Genomic DNA, 12,230 nt, shown 5'->3' with positions numbered 1-12,230 from the left:
AGACCCAAGGTGCAGAGTAAGAGCTAATGTTGAGTAAAATAGCATTGGAGAAATAGAATTTACAATAAATTCATGGTTTATGTCCATGGCTAATGTTACATTAACTTTATCCAGTCTCCTAGCTGAATATGTTAAGCAGGGTTTCAAGTGGGCTGGAAAGATCTGGAACAGGGTTCTGACACCTTCGTTTAATAAATAAATAAATAAATCTTATTGCCAATTTCATACATAAAGTCAAGAGTTTTTTTTCATTTGCTGCATCCTGGCCTTCCTTCCAGTTGATGCTAAAAAAAAACCAGTATTTCCCACACAAAGACTTTGCTTGTAGGGCTCCAGACTGGGACAATTTATTCACATTTTGAGATAATTTTTGGAGAAAGTGTCACAAAATTTTACCTGAATGTGATATCTGAATGGTATCAACAATTAGATATCGCCTAAAACTATTAAATCTTTTGGTTATATATGACCCAATCCACCGGATTAAATTATACCACCAGTAAGTGTTACGCGTAGTTACGAAATTATCTGCTGCTAGAACTAAAAGTTAGTCTTCATGTACAAACGTCTAAGAACTGTGGTTTTCGTAGGTATTACATGCTTATACCCAGATACACTATATGGACAAATGTTTTGGGACACAGGAGCCAGGCCATGTCCAACATTAATGCCTGACCTCACAAATGCTCTTCTGGATGAATGGAAAAAAATCCCACAGACACCCTCCAAAATCTTGTGGTCAGCCTCTCAGGAACATTGGCAGCTGTTATAGCTGCAAGGGAGGACCAACTCCACATTGATGCCTAAGGATTTCATAGAATTTCCTGTAGGTATTGTGGCCAGATGTCCCAGTACTTTTGTCCATAGAGTGTAGCTGGAAGACTCGGGTTGGGCTCGGCTGATGTGCTGCAGTGTCGGCTTAGTTAGCAGTGGCTTACAGGAGTTGTGCCAAGTGCGGCTTATGCACGGCAATCAGGGTGTTGGCAAAAAGTAAGAGGACCGATTCATTTATGCTACCATTGACCCAGTTACGCTCAGGCCTATGGTTGCATATCATAAGGCAACCGGTAAGGGTCCATGAACTACGTTTTCCCATTTTACAACAACTCTGCACATAAATAAGGAGCCTACCGTCCATTTTTGCATCAATAACATATTTATGCACATTCTGATTTTTTATGACGATGTGTTAAATATGCTGTATCCAATTTAGAATAGCTTTCTGTTTTTCAAATATTATGTATAAAATAATAAATTATGTCAATTTTTATTAACATATTAAGATGTTTTGTTATCATATTTATGATATTTACACTGTAAAAATATCTATGCTCATACAAGACAAAGTACTGTATTTTGATTATACTAAGTGTCCATATTATTGCAAATACAGGACTGTTATTTTTTCCCAACTTCGCATGCATTCTGGATATTGCAATAGCTGTTGGAGATCACGAGCCTGAAGACATATTACAGCTTTACTGTGACAGTCTCCAAACCTGCTGTCAAAAAGAGTATCACCTCTGGGGTAAGATGTGTTTCTGTAGATTTATTCATATTATTAGTTGGTCATTAGATAATTACGGTGAACTCTGTTGTTCAGTGTATAAAATTTAACTGTTAACCCTGCTGAAAAAACCAACAAAGACCAGCATAGCTGGTAACCGGCATGACCGGCATAATGCATGTGATTATACCAGCATATATTGTATTTTAGTGCCGGGTGACCAGCATCATTAATGAAATATTGCTGGTGGAACAGCTTCAGTTGCAAGTGTGGAAAGAAAATTGGACATTGGTAGACCCGGGAGGGGAGGCATATTGGGTCTGTTATGTCTTAGGCAAGAAGAGATTGTTTTGAATACTGCGTGACCTCGCTTCATGATAGCTGCCTGCAGTTAGTTCCACAGACACTGAAGAGAGATCAGACCTTGGAGAGACAGACAGCGTAGAAGGGGGGGGGGGGGGGGAACTGCCTGCGGAAGGTATTCGTAGCTACCCCAACTGGTGCACATAGAGTTGTAGTTATAAAGTAGTCGCAGTAGGCCTTATGCAATATGTTATGCGGTAGTACAAATATATTGTTACGTTAATCCTATTAAATGTTAACCATATATTTACAGTGAATCAATGACAAGATGTCAATACCAATCTTGAATCAAAGGTCAACCTAATATTCACTGTGATTCAATGTCAATATAATCAATATCTATATTCTTATCTCAGGTAGGAGCCTGTTCTGGTAAATTGATCAAAATGGGTGGATTTTACCTTGCTGCAAATGTGAACCAATAGAACTTGATTTCTTGTTGTTTCATGACCAATCAGGACTTAGATGTCCTTATAGGGAATTGGCTATTATAGTCTATCAACTGGTTGCTCTTTGTGCTTGGGGTACCTGATGCCAGAGTGTGACCGGAGCACTTTGCTGGATTGCTTGAATAAAAGAGAACTCTCTCACCAACTGAGAGGTCTGGAGTTTAATTCTAAGTGGCTCAACTAGAGTTATCAGAGAGGTTGATTCATAATTTTCTTACCACACAAGCAGACCAGAATTAACTATCATAGACCATCATGTAAACAGTTGAATAGGACTGTTGTCTCAGGGTTGCCAACTCTCCCGCACATGGAATTACACACAGTCAGGCCCTCACGCTCAAGCAAGAAGTCCTACAGCAAATCTATATTATTCTGTTATAAACCAAAAATTAGACACATTAAAAGCATTGGAGTCCAGACTATTTAGGTACTGTAATAAATCTATTAAAGACATGTAAAGGTGTGTGCAGACTTGTCTCAAATTGAAAATCTGCGCAACATTTAAGGCGGACCGGAAAATCCGAATAAGAAGCTGCGAATAATAAATAAGACTCGTGTGTGAGTGTGCCCTGCGATGGGCTGGCCCCCCATCCTGGGTTGTTCCCTGCCTCGTGCCCATTGCTTCCGGGATAGGCTCCGGACACCCCGTGACCCAGAAGGATAAGCGGTTTGGAAAATGGATGGATGGATGGAATAATAAATATGACTGGTGTGTGCGTGTACCCTGCGATGGGCTGCCCCCCCCCCCCCCTCCCATCCTGGGTTGTTCCCTGCCTCGTGCCCATTGCTTACGGGATAGGCTCCGGACTCCCCGCGACCCAGAAGGATAAGCGGATGGATGGATGGAATAATAAATAAGTTACGTGTGATCCCGCTGCAAATAATAATACGTAATACGTTATTTACATGAATGCGCACACAGACGGAGTGCAGAAAAGGTGGAAGCGTAAGAGCAATATCCGATGAATGCGGTAGGCAGGGGTCTCAAGTCTCACGCATTAACAGTGAGACACGCGTTTCTCCCATAATGTAATCTATCTTAAAGGTTTTGATGAAACTTGAGAGCCTTGAATAAAATAAGGCAACAATTTGCACCCACTTTTTTGGGAGTAAACATAACTGTTTATTGGAGTAAACTGTTTTTTTTTTAATGAAATACACCCAATTTGAAGAAAATAGATATTTTAAATATTTAACTGTAAAATCTGGAATTCTATACTGTACTGTTTTTTCGCCATACTACCTTTACCAGCATGCTGTGCAGTTTGTACATTCCCACCGTTAAGGTAGTTTTTTTTCATCTTGGACGGACCAATTACAGTGGAGAAATCCACTTAGCCCGCGAAATCGCGGCGGCAATGCGTCAGTTGCTGGAGTGAGGGTGTTCTTTTTGGCAGAGATAACGAGTCTGTCGGCAAAGACTTATTTTGCTTGTTAGTTAATATATTCGTGGTTTGCGGTTGGAGTTGTGTACAGCAGGCAAAGTTAGAAATTACAAGGAGGATAATGCTAGCTGACCGGGAGGAGCCAACCGCGGTTAAACTAATTCATCTTGCCGCCCCTCCGAAATTCGGTGAAGAAATTAATTCAAACTCGTAGTCCGGTGTTGGACCCACCAGAGACACTGGATCTAAGGCGGGGAGACGGATCCCTCATCGTGCTGCTGTGTGCCATGTGGTCGGCTGTACCCAACCTCGCCATAGGATGTTCCCTATCTACTCACTGGAGGTAGTGGCAGGACACCCGCTCCACCTGTCACAGGCTCCGTGACTGAGAGAAACCATTTGTGAGTAACCTACACCGATACTGATACACGCGTACGTGTGGCATCGATAGGTCTGGGTTTGAATGTGGAAGCGCTGTAATATCTGCTGGATTCAACTCCTTCAGAGTTGAACATCACTGCACCAACAACGGGCCCCGACGACAAGCGCTCGATAAATAAGAATAAATATAATAAGATAAATATTTACCTCTACTTTAAATTACTCAAATACAAGGTGTTTCCTCGGTCTCACTTGTTTGTATGAGGTCGTGGCATGAAATGGGTTGGATAAGCAGTTTTTTATTCCGCAGAAGGGGCGAACGTTGTTGCACTACATGAGATTTAGGATTTAAGACGTTTTTGTATTCATCGGTAGGCAAGGTTCTTAATATTTGTGATTTGTTTTTAATTGCAATTTATGCATTATACTGTTTCCCGAGTAGTCAGTTACTGTGTCAATCCTTTCACTGTAAAAAAACAAAAAGTTAAGACAACTTAAAATTTAAAGGCAACTTAGTGCATTAAATTTTGGAGTTTTTTAAGTTTAGAAGAAAAACACCTACTGTTATGCTGAGCAATTATTTTTCGTTCAGATCATTTCTTTCATATCCATAAAAACTTAGTTGTACATACAATTGCTAACAACAAAAGTTGTTCCAACCTATTGTATTTCCGTAAGATTTATCTTGCATATGTGTAAAGACTTTAAAATTTGAGTTTAGTATGCTAGGGCTTCACCCATTGCAGTGCCAAGGGGTACAAAAACAGTGCCCAGACATGTGCTGGGTTGGGCTTGAACAGGCAATCTTTGGGTCAGAAATGACACTGCCAAAACTCTGTAAACAGTGTTTTTGTGTTAGCACCTTATTCAGCTTATGTTCCATATACCTGTGTGAACTAAGCCTCTCTACTCATGGTTCAAAGGTCACCAGTTCAAGCCCACTGTCAGCGCATGTGGGGGCCCTTGAGCAAGGCCTGTGACCCCCAGCTCCCTATAGGTGCCACAACTGGTAGCTACCTTCACAGTCAAGTTTGCTGTCATTCCCCACAGGGATCCTCAAAATCTGCCTGTTGTTATTTATTACTATCATGTTTTAAATAAACTTGCTATTTGACTGTTTATCTTCATTTATAATAATTAGATGACACATATTTTGCGGTTTTGAATTCTTAGCATGTTTAACTGACATTTTTAAGTTTTTACACATATGAAAGATAAATCATCTGAACAAAAGAAAGTTGGCACAAGTTTTATTCTTTGTAATTCTTAGTATTTAAAACTAAAAATCAGATTTTTTTATACATTTGAAAGATTCCCAGTCAAAATGTCATTCACTGATGCAGCTAGAACACGTTAGACATTTGTGGTAGTCGGTACAAGCAACGACTAAATGATCAGTTGTCTTTATGCACTTTAAGGTGAAACCACCGCCAACAAATGATACACAAAATGTTCTCATCCCTGTACTCTGGATCAACCTTACATTTTGACGAGTGGCACAGGGCCCAGTTCTTAGTGTTCATATGACTTAGCTTTCACCTTTGCAAGGTGGAGTTTAGAGCTGGGCGGTATGACCAAAGGTTTACAGTATATCATGGTATTTTTCAAAGTTAGATCAGTTTCACGGTATGGAATGTTTTTTTTTTTTTTTTTTTAAGTATGACTGGGCGTTTACCACATTTTATGTGACACATTTTTGTTTTACGTTTTTGTGTTGTTCCCACGTTAATGATATTATTTTATTATTAGCCTTTGCATTAATGATAACAGATGGCTAACATGTTTGTTGGCTAACTGCTTATAGATTTCCTTTTCTTAGAAAGAAAATGCATTGCCTGGTTTTTATTACAAAGGCTTTAATGGGCAAATTACCTCAGTACGTATGTAGTTTGCTGACATTCCGCACCAATACATACAGAACCCGTTCATCAGTTAAGCTTCTCCTTCAGCCTCCCACCACACTCACAGAACTGAGGAAATCCGCCTTTTGTTCTTATGCACCACATGAGTGGAATATATTACAAAATACACTGCTCAAAAAATGAAGGAATACTTTTTAATCAGAGTATAGCATCAAGTCTATTAAACTTCTGGGATATTGATCTGGTCAGTTAAGTAGCAGATGTGGTTGTTTCAGCTGCTTTTGTGTTAATGAAATTAATAACAGGTGCACTAGAGGTGCAACAATGAGACGACCCCCAAAACAGGAATGGGTTAGCAGGTGGAGGCCACTGGCATTTTTTCATCCTCATTTTTTCTGACTCTTTTTTTCACTACTTTTGCATTTGAGCTACGGTCAGTGTCACTACTGGCAGCATGAGGTGATACCTGAACCCTACAGAGGTTACACAGGTCTTAGTCCAACAAAACGCTGAGCATATTAGCTGTTCTTATAAAGAAAATAAAGTCATAATTAGGGCTGCAACTATCGATTATTTTAGTACTCAAGTATTCTATGAATTATTCCATCGAGTAATCGGATAAGAAATACTTTTGTCTTATTAAATAGCAATAGTAACTAGTCTTAAAATTAATAGCTTATTGGTTTCCGTTTTAGGAACATTTTTAATGATTGAACTCCATACAACAACTGACAAAAGAACTAAACCCTTTTAGTGCATTGATGTACATATTTGTTTTGCTTTTTAAAACAAAAAAACACTTTCTTAAATGAAAAAATAAATAATCGAATATTCTATCGATTATTCCATCGATTAATCGGATAAGAAATACTTTTGTCTTATTAAAAAAACAATAGTGACTATTCTAAAAAGTAAAAAATAGACAGGTCTCGTAAAATGAATGAACTCCTGGGTTTTCTTTTTAGGAACATTTTTAGTGATTGAACTCCATATACAACAACTGACAAAAGAACTAAACCCTTTTAGTGCATTTATGTATATACCGTATTTTTCGGACCATAAGGCGCACCGGATCATTAGGCGCACTATAAATAGTTGTGTCAATTTTCATAAACAAGGTGCACCGGATTGTAAGGCTCATCAATTCAACAAGACAAAACGGCCAGATAAATAAATTGAGTAATATTTGACTTATTATAAAGTCAATAATTTCAATAACTCTCAACATTTTTCAGTTTTAATTCATGAAATACGAAATTAACTGAATAATTTCAAACTCAAAAATGTTCAGCTGTAACTCCTGAAATACAACAACAACAATACACATACTTATCAGTTCATTCCTCTTCCGCAAATCCTTCAAAATCTTCACCATCAGTGTCTGAGTTAAACAGTTGCGCGATTGCAGCGTCAAGCAGACCCGCATCCCTCTTCTCCTCATCCGAGTCAGTCTCATTGCTGTTACTTGGTTACTTGTTACTTAATATTAAATTCTCTCGCAGCTGCTGTCACGATCGCGGGCAGGCACAGCAGCGATCGTGCGGGTAGGCAGGTAAGGAACAGGCAAACAGGTCGGAACCAGGGCAAACTAGGGGTTTTAATATGGGAACTGGGAGCAGGGAACATCAGATGCAGAAAGACCACAATGACGGTTCAGGGGAACAGGTAAGACCAGGACTTAAATAGGACGTGACTAATCAAAATAAGCAGACACAGATGGGTACGATCGGGGAAGCACACGTGGGTAATCAGGGGGCGTGGCACACACGAGGAGCGGACGAGCCGGGCATGACAGCTGCTCTATTTCCATGTTGATCTGCGTGACTGATGGCCTTAACCTTGAATTCCGCTTCGTAAGCATGTCTCTTCACAGGAGCCATTTTGGGGTCATTAAATACACACGACAATGTTACGGTAATTATTATGTCAAAAACATAATGTGTATTACTCCACGAGGCGGCAAAATCCCGTGGGCAAAATACTCAGCGGCGCAGCTAGGTCCGTAAACACAGCTGGAAGTGATACACAAGGCGCACCGGAATATAAGGCGCACTGTTGATTTTTGACAAAAATATAGGCTTTTAAATGCGCCTTATGGTCCGAAAAATACGGTACTTGTTTTTTTTTTTTTTTTGAAAGAAAACACTCTCTTAAATGCAAAATAAAATAATGTCAAATAAAATTACTGAAAAAAAGGTATACATATGTCTTAAACTAAGGTATAAATTAGAACGGCCTTTACTCTCTGTGTTCTTGTACATTTGTAGTTGCCATAAAAAAGTTCTGACAAGTTTGTATCTCCTGGATGAAGTAGGAATGGTGTGTGCATGTTCATGTGTGTGTAAGTGAATGTAAGTGAGAGTGTGTGTGTTTAAGTGTGTTAGAGAATGGGTGTGTGTGTGTAAGCCTTTAAAGGAGCATGTGGCGGTTGGATAATTCAGCGTCTCAGAGTTTCACTAGCCCAAGGTTGTTGGGGGAAAGGGGTGGGTGGGTAATTTTTGTATTATATTTCTATAATATTTATATTATAATTATGTAATATCATTCATATTAATCTAAATCTGCAAAATAATTTCACTAAAGCCTTGAAATAGATCTAGTTGAGTACACTCCATGCTCCCCTTTAGACTCACCCCTGCATGCTGCAGATATCACTGAGAAAAAGTATAACGGCTGCTGTCAGCCTGCTGCAAGTTTCAAAATATAAATACTGTGTCAAACTAAGCTAACAGTTTATCTGCATACAAACAGCTTCTACTTTAACTTGTATAGCTTTACTATAGCCTTGCTGCTGTGGAACACAGACGGCGGTGGATGGGGGCAGCTGAAAACATCGCTTTTCTTCACATTTCAGCTTGTTGAACAGCTGGTTTAATTAAGGACTCTCGCCAGCTCTTTACCGGTAAAGGTTTAGTAGCGATTACAAGCACTACTGTTGTTTTCCTTCACTCCACCTGAGTTCACCATCTCTGTAACGGAACCGTCTCTTTGCTGTTAGTGTATAGACAGGCTCCAGCTCCATGTTAATTAAATTACGACAGCATCATTTTCACTGCTCTTATGTTATCAATGTTTTTATTTAGGAAAAATAGGGGCTGCTTGAGCTGAGTCTCGTTATGCTTTTTTTATTCACACATATGCCCATAAATACATTTCTATCGCAGGTCTATTTTAACCGCGAATGTGAGTGAAACGCTCTCGCTAATCTGGTATTGGTTCCGCTGTGTGGAGTGGATGCATAGACTGGGTGCTTTCTGTTGAGATGTTCAATCATTAATGTTGTGCTATGGTGGTAAGCTAATTCGATTTTACAATGGACACACTGTACAGTATGTTCACTTTTCTTTTGTTTGAAATGGTCCCAAACTTTAGACATTTTTCATCTTTTTCTCTGACTTTCCTCGCTATTTTCCCTGTCTTCCTCCACTGTGCCATCAAATCAAACCTGCTACACGTAATGCAGCGTAAGCACACTGTGCGACAGTGATAATCCCCCGAGTGAAACACGCTGATCACTAAGCAGTACATAGTCATGCGGTTTACACGAAGCATCGAAGCAAAGAATTTGCATCGAGAATTTTTTGTAATCGAGTAATTTGAGTTACTCGATGAATCCTTGCAGCCCTACTTTGATGTGCTTTCCACCAGTGCAGTGGATTGACACTGAGCGATAGGGGAGCTTCCTCTTCGTATCTTGGCATCTCCTCCTTTGCCTGGTCCTCTGCCTTTTTCAATTTCTTTGTCGAACCTGTAGCAGAGTATGACAACACAATAAATAAGTATGAGTAATGTCACAATAGAATATCATTCTAAATACATTGTTTGTTTACAGCAATAGGCACTGAGTGACTTTGTCCGAAACCCTTTCATCACAGGCTGCTAGTGAATTGTAACTTTTTAAAGCAAACTTAACACGTCTTTCAGAGATGTTTATGATGAAACATTATGGTAGTTATAGTTATTTTTTCCAGTGACCTTTAAAGTATTATCAAACTAACCTGCAGCATGTGTTTGACCAAGTAGGTCAGCTAGAGAGCAAGAATGCCTTGATCTCTTTGATGTTACTGCAGAGATATCTTCTTGCTGAGGACAATGATTGCCGTCCATGTCTTTTTCTGGCAGCACATTTACATCAGTTTCTGCCTCTTCAATCTCCACTCCTGTCTCACTCTGCTGTGAAACAGCAATGCATCAATATTAGCTTTACAGAATTAATAAATATAAGATTAGTAAATATAAAATCCAAATGCCAGTTGAATTAAATTTACCAGACTTTATCATTCACAAGTATTTATGATTTTTAAATATGGATGATTTTTAAATGAATGGATATGTAGAATGTTTTTAGAATGTAAATTGTTGTTTACAGTAGTTAAACAATGCCATAAACTAAAATATTTATCTTACCTGTAGTGCCCCCTTGCTCCTTGCAGCTTCTGCAATAATTCTAGCATACGTGTCTTGGCGCTGGTCCTCTATAAGGTAGGGCAGGACTTCAAGCCTTGGATCTACATTTGAGGCCACATAAAAAATATTCATGGGCTTCATAGCAGTGACAATTTCTTCAGCAGCTGTTATGTCTGACTCGCTTAGTGTGCAGATCTCCTGCTCCGTCTTTCTCACTTCAGCTGAGAAGAGGGCGGCATGGATTGCTGACTGTAGTTCTAAAAAGTGCTCCAGTATGTCATGTGCACTATTTCACGTGGTAACAATGTTAGTGAGCAATGTGTTTTGAGGTAAGTTCAGCAACTTTTGTTTTTCACGGAGTACATGGCTGGCTGTAGTGCTGTGTTTGAAAAAACTGCTTATTCTTCTAACCTTTCCCGGCAATCGAGTGACTGATGCTAGCGTTAGTGGACACTGTGAAGCTAAATTCAGTGTGTCAGCAAAGCATTTAAAATATGGCATATTGGCAAGCTGCGCTGCAATGGTCATGTTTGACTATGCTTTTTATGTCCCATACCTCCACTGCCCCTTTCAACAGCTTGGCGATGTTACCGGCAGTATGGTTCTCATGCAATGCCCTTGTCTGCAAAACACTTGCCAGTTGAAATCAGTTGCCAGTCCTCATTAATGAGGTGCGACGTGATCGTAATGTAGGATTCAGTGGCTCACAAAGTCCAGCAATTGCACGTAAATGCCACTCTTTCTGCAGAGAGAAGAGTTTTTTTTTTACAGCTTGCGTTACCTCCTCAACTTACCTCCGTCAGTTGTTTGCAAGTTGGGATCACATAGCACTGCTCCAGGGTGTTGACAGTGTACCTGAAGCTGGTGTTTTCTGCCACGCTATAGGGGTGCGAATCCTGATAAATAAAAAACACTACCGATTCTGTAATTCTTTGAGCACGAGGCAAGGTGGATGGGAGTTTGCGATATCGAGCGTACTTTGTCTTTTTGTATTGATAGGCTTCGGTTGTTGCCGTACTGTATCTGGATGGTGCATGCTCAAATGAGCTCGTAAATTGGTTGTCTTACCTGAATATTTTACATTATTATACAGAAGCGTGACACAGCGTGCAAATTGCATTTCCTTTATCCAAGTCCATACTACCTGGCTAATTTTTAAAACAGAAGTGTGCCCACACGTCGGCTTTATATGTTGAAGGGGCCGCTCTAATGACAACCGCTCGGTCTGCCATGTTTTGCGATTTCAATCTGCCAGAAATGCCAAGCGGTAATTCAAAATACCTAGCCGTACAGCGACATCTACAGCAGTTGATATTGTAGCTGTAGGAAATCCCAAAACGTCCGTTTATATTTTCCATGATTCTCCCCCTTGAAAATATCGATTTTTGGAGTAAGAAATCGATGTAGTATGTCATGAAAGGAAAATTCGGGATATATTGATGGATCAATTTTTTTTTGCACAGCCCTACTGTTGACCAGCTTGGCTCATTGATTTTTATGTGCAGCCGAGGAGCAAATATGTTTTGCCCTGTTTGTGTTTTTTTTTCCAGATCAGATTCTGCCTCTGGGATTCTCACCATACCAGACCACCTAGTATGATGACTGCTGCTGTCTCCCTCAGAATTTGATGTGTGCATAGTCATATCACAATTATCCGTGTTGTCCTGTTTTATAGTGACATTAGGGAGAACTTGGGACATATCATGCAACAGGGAGCCATGCATTTTTGAAAGTAATGAATCTGGGGCCGGATTCACTGAGTAATCATAAACTTTTGTTCATGGTTTTTTTTCTTCCGGATTTGCTCTCACTTCCTCTACGCCTTTTTTGCATTAATGAAAGGCTGTACTCTGTTTTGTGGAGAAACGTAGCCCAG

The 12,230-nt window shown here is 39.7% G+C and overlaps 1 protein-coding gene across 1 annotated transcript in view; it reads left to right on the top strand.

Annotated features, from left to right (window-relative positions):
- Positions 1-12,230, top strand: part of LOC125720922 (mitochondrial pyruvate carrier 1-like) — a 304,295-nt gene that overhangs the window by 217,236 nt on the left and 74,829 nt on the right. The window lies entirely within an intron of this gene.

The sequence above is a fragment of the Brienomyrus brachyistius genome, unplaced genomic scaffold (assembly GCF_023856365.1).
Source record: "Brienomyrus brachyistius isolate T26 unplaced genomic scaffold, BBRACH_0.4 scaffold27, whole genome shotgun sequence".
Classification (NCBI taxonomy): domain Eukaryota; kingdom Metazoa; phylum Chordata; class Actinopteri; order Osteoglossiformes; family Mormyridae; genus Brienomyrus; species Brienomyrus brachyistius.
Note: the sequence above shows the minus strand (reverse complement) of the source record. Positions and strands in the feature narration are given on the sequence as shown.